This window comes from Pseudophryne corroboree, chromosome 9 (assembly GCF_028390025.1).
Source record: "Pseudophryne corroboree isolate aPseCor3 chromosome 9, aPseCor3.hap2, whole genome shotgun sequence".
NCBI classification, from domain to species: domain Eukaryota; kingdom Metazoa; phylum Chordata; class Amphibia; order Anura; family Myobatrachidae; genus Pseudophryne; species Pseudophryne corroboree.
Window position 1 is genome coordinate 339196565 of NC_086452.1, and position 5613 is coordinate 339202177.

The 5613-nt window shown below is 44.9% G+C and overlaps 1 pseudogene; it reads right to left on the minus strand.

Moving 5' to 3' along the window:
- Nucleotides 1-4298: 4298 nt before the first annotated feature.
- On the minus strand, nucleotides 4299-4417 carry LOC134962067 (5S ribosomal RNA; annotated as a pseudogene).
- Nucleotides 4418-5613: the final 1196 nt, after the last annotated feature.

Below are 5613 nucleotides of genomic sequence, written 5' to 3' on the forward strand. Positions count from 1 at the left end.
GCAAAACTGGCGAGGGGGACGTCTCTTGAAGGAGACTGCGTACCCGTGAGAGACAACATCTCACACCCATGTGTCTGAAGTGGTCATTAACCAGACCTGGGTGAACTGCAGAAGTTGGCCTCCCACCCGGGGGTCCCCTGTCATGCGGCAGGCTTGTCTTGTTTAGAAGCAGGCTGACGGGCTGCCCAGGACTGTTTTGCCTTGGGCTTAGTGGTTTTGGAAGCACGAGATTGTCTCGGGTATGCCTGACTTTTGCTTTCCCTTGAGGCCGAAAGGAACGAAAAGTGGTACCTTTAGCCTTCTGTGCAGAAGGATTAGTATTTGGGAGAAAGGCAGTCTTAGCAGCCGCCAATTCAGACACAATTTTATTTAGGTCTTCCCCAATCAAAATGCCCCCTTAAAGGGGAGTACCTCCAAGGTCTTTTTGAAGTCTAGGTCCGCCTTCTATGACAGCGGTGGCCAACCCGCAGCTCTCGAGCCGCATGCGGCTCTTTCATCTGCCGCATGCGCCTTGGTCGGCTCCTGGCCACCGCTGTCCCCCAGCCCCAGACACACGCATACTTCTCCGGCGGCGGTGTCTCTCTTCAATTTGGTGCCGGCCTGTGAGCCAATCAGAGCTCGCGGACCAGCAGCTAAGGCTCCTGATTGGCTGCCGGACGTGATCTTTGATTGGCTCACGGACCGACGCCTAATTGAAGAGCGACACCGCTGCCGGAGAATGAGCAGCAGCAGCAGGAGCGGAGCGCGGGGGTTGGGGGGCTGGTGAGCACTGTGGGGACATTTTATCTGGCACTGGGGGCATATCTGAAACTGGGGGCATAGCAGGCACTGTGGGGACATGTGTATCTGGCACAGGGGGGCATAGCAGGCACTGTAGGGACATGTGTATCTGCACTGGGGGCATATCTGGCACTGGGGGCATAGCAGGCACTGTGGGGACATGTGTATCTGGCACTGGGGGCATAGCAGGCACTGAGGGCATATCTGGCACTGGGAGCATAGCAGGCACTGTGGGGACATGTGTATCTGGCACTGGGGGCATATCTGGCACAGGGGGGGCATAGCAGGCACTGTGGGGACATGTGTATCTGGCACAGGGGGGCATAGCAGGCACTGTAGGGACATGTGTATCTGGCACTGGGGGCATATCTGGCACCAGGGGGCATAGCAGGCACTGTGGGGACATGTGTATCTGCACTGCTGGCATAGCAGGCACTGGGGGGCATAGCAGGCACTGTGGGAACATGTGTATCTTGCACTGGGAGCATATCTGGCACTGGGGGCATAGCAGGCACTGTGGGAACATGTGTATCTTGCACTGGGAGCATATCTGGCACTGGGGGCATAGCAGGCACTGTAGGGACATGTGTATCTGGCACTGGGAGCATAGCAGGCGCTGGGGCATATCTGGCACTGTGGGGACATGTGTATCTGCACTGGGGGCATAGCAGGCACTGGGGGCATATCTGGCACTTGAGGAATAGCAGGCACTGTGGGGACATGTGTATCTGGCACTGGGGGCATAGCAGGCACTGTGGGAACATGTGTATCTGGCACTGGGGGCATAGCTGGCACTGTGAGGGCATATGTATCTGGCACTGAGGGGACATGTGTATCTGGCACTGGGGCATAGCTGGCACTGTGGGGACATGTGTATCTGGCACTGTGGGGACTTGTGTATCTGGCACTGTGGGGACATGTGTATCTGGCACTGTGGGGACATGTGTATCTGGCACTGTGGGGACATGTGTATCTGGCACTGTGGGGACTTGTGTATCTGGCACTGTGGGGACATGTGTATCTGGCACTGTGGGGACTTGTGTATCTGGCACTGTGGGGACATGTGTATCTGGCACTGGGGGCATATATGTATCTGGCACTGTGGAGGCACCCATTTTTGGGCGTTTTTATATGTATGTGGCACTGTACTGGGGCATTATATGTATGTGGCACTGTACAACATGATGAAAAACGGGGTTATGATATGAGGTCAAACTTCTACAAACGTCATACTGAAAGAAAAGGAAAAAATTGGCTGCGCTTATGCTGTTATTAATAAACCATATTTATGGAGAGCTGACAAGCAAAATATATAAAATATATTTATTAAAATAATAACACACTAATAAAAACTGATACACAATATATAGAAAAATTATAAAATTGTAAATACTCTGAAAAAAACGTAAATGTATTTGATAAACAGTATCCACAAATTATGGTAATAATACCAATATAAAGAATATTAAATCAGTGCAAATATAGACTTGTGATACTGTTTAAAAAATGTATCATTACTAAGGCTGCTTACTAAGATAGTATCACTTCAGGAATTTATCTTGGTAACAAATAAACTTGCTATAAGTGCAGAGGCAACATGCACTCTGTAGCTAGTGAAACGTAGAAGTCCCAGCAGTAGGTGGAATAACAGTTATTAATAGTGTATAGTTACCTCTCCTAGGGCTATGACCACCGAGCGTCCTCGGTGGAGTCCACTATAGCCCACTAATTGAATGAAAAAGGAGAGGGAATGAGCTGAATTGCTCTGACAGAGACTGCTACTGTATAGTGACCGACGTCTTTATAATGGTTGCCAAAACCTTCATAAAATCTCCCGAGGGCTGGAGAAAGTCCTTTAAATGCCCCCTTGAATGAAGGAGAAAAGTATAGTATCCGGTATTCCCAATCAGTGGTGCTGCTGGTGGCCGCTGTTTAGCTGGATGCGCCGTGCAGTAGCGCTGGCCGTGGCCGCCGTTAATTACAAGGAAAATCCTCTTGTGGCTGTGAGCGCCGTGTGATAGCGCTGGCCGGGGCCACCGTTAATTACGAGGGGAGTCCTCTGTCGGTTGAAAGTGCCGTGCAGTGGCGCTGGCCGTTAGTTGCAGAAGTTCCACCGAGATGATGACAGCCACTGGATATGGAGAAAAGGCGCTATACGGTAGCGCTAGCCGGCGCAGCCTCTAATGATTGAAGGAATCTTCTATTGAGTAGCGGGGAACATCCCCGTGAGTAAGCAATGCCAATAGATTAGATTCGGTGATCAGAGTATATGGGAGGAGCCTAACGCATTTCGTCATGAATCACGTGACTTTCTCAAAGGAATACCTCCTCTAAAACATTTATCTGTATTTATAGCATCTGTGTAAATCAAACTAGGTGAGGCTAATACACAATGGATAAACAATTAAAAAAGGTCAGCTCTCCTCAGATTATCCACAAAGTTTAATCCTTAAACATATATAAATAAATATATATAAACTTACATATGAAAGAAGAGAAAATATGAATTGAGAATAAATAAAATAGATATCTAAACTGCAAACACCTGTGATGCATAGATGACATGGAGAACATGCATAAATTAAAAATATATATCAGACAAAAATCCAAACTACAGACAGCTGTAGTATATAAGTGACAAAGAGACACACATTTGGCACTAATATCCTAATGCTATATGATATAGGGCTGATAATCTATTTAAATCTAATCTTGCAAAATTAAAACAATAAACCATAAAGGAGCTATATACATCTTTAGAATTATCTAAATTATTAAGTTTAATTAATTAATGCATTCCCCCACTGATAGATTCAATAGACTGGGGAAGATTTTACATTTAAGACTAGACAAGGGGCGATCGGGCACCGGTCCAAATAGTGCTGTATTGATACTGTAGAACCAAAATTTGGACAATTAAACACTCCAAAATAGGAAAAAGAAGAAAAAACAAAACATGTTTTTTACTTAAATAGATAACGTTGTCCTGCTTGGTGGTGCGCCCTGAGCCAGAGAGTACATATACTTGAAAAGAGGGAGAAAAAGAAGGCTCTTGTGTGGGCGCACTCTTGGAAGGAAGGAAAATTCCTATGACATATAGAAAAAGATACTTAAAACATAACTTTTAATGCTGACATTTATGATGAAATTACCCATATAAATGATCCATATCAGAGAAAAAAATGTGATAATTAGAGTTTTTAAAATGTTCTGGTCTGTTTAATCACAATTAGTGATTGGAATGGTTGTAGACATTGGATCGTCTTACCCCCATTTCCCCTGACCAGTACAGAAAATCTGTATTGATGGAACCAAGGAGTGGTCATAAGATAATTTGATAAGTACGTCCCACTAGGGCTACTTAATTCAAAGATAGGTAGTCTCCTGCATTCAACAGAACCTGACTTTCTGACATATGCCACAAAAGTTGGTCGTAAGCCTCAGAAGAAGAAGAAGTAAGAGTAAGTGGTGATACTGCTGTTGGCGTCGCAATTCACATATGGAGGGAAATGATCCCTGCTCTACAACACCGGGTATTCGCAGGAAGTCTCCTCTCCTGGTACTAACCCGGCCCAACGCTGTTTGGCTTCCAAGATCAGACGAGATCGGGCATTGGCAGCATGGTATGATAGTAGAGAATTTTTTGTGATAGTACACCAATGAGAGTGCACCTATATAGGAAAATGGAAAAAAGAGGAAGAAAAAGAGAAAGAGAAAAAGAGAGAAAACAAAAATGAAATGAAAATAGTATACACAAGAAAAAAGGAATGAATTAGTATAGTACAAATGGGTGGATCTGCTTTCTACGTTAGACACAGCTCATCAAATCCCACATCTGTGGTATTGTGCTCCGTGAATCGCAGATGAGAGTCCACTAAACAATAGTGAGGTATAAGCAAGAGGTATGAAAATTATGATTAGTTAAATTATCAAAAAATTGTCACGAACAACTAATGGGAAATTGGGGTAAAATTATATTGCATGTGTCCTCAGAGAAATCCTCATGATATTTAGGCTAAATATAGCAATTCAAAAAACATGTTGAGGCTCACAATAAATAAGATAATTTTAGGACAATATACTTGTCTCTGCTGGTAAAAACTCAGCATACCAGTATAAATTCATTACCAGATGTTAGTTTTTAGGAAAATCAGAAAAGAAGGAAAGAGATGAAAGAAGGATTTTATACTGTATAGGTTTTGTTTTTAGACAGTAGCGCTATAGCAGAAGAACTGTGTATATGCTATACAGGTCCAATCACATAGGATAGAATAAAGCAAATTACTAGGTGCGCATCAAAGGTTGCTGTCTGTGCAGAATATACATAGATCAGTAGTGGGCTTGCGGTCACCAACACTCTGACAAAGGATATATCTGTGTGCTACACAGATCTAACCACGTACTGTATAATCAAGCATATAGATAAATGCACATAATGTGATACTCACCGTTGGATGCCATTTTTGGGGAGTGGTCAGCCGAACGCAGGCGTGTCCAGGCGAATGGAGGGTGGTTGTCTGACGTCAAAGCCGGGACCTTCGTCACTGGATCCGTCGCACAGGGCAAGTAGCGACAGTCTTACTCTTAACTTGCATAAAACGTTTTTAGCTAAGCAGGGCTGCACAAGCGAACGCAGCCCTGCTAAGCTAAAATACACTCCCCCATAGGCGGAGATTAGTTGATCGCACCAGTAGCAAAAAGTTGCTTGGTGCGATCAACTCGGAATGACCCCCTATGTACAGCACCTGTAAGGGAGTAAATAGATTTCAGGCATCCTTCCACACACTTATCTGTCAGTTCCTCAGTGAAGTGACAGTGGTGACAGGCAGAGTG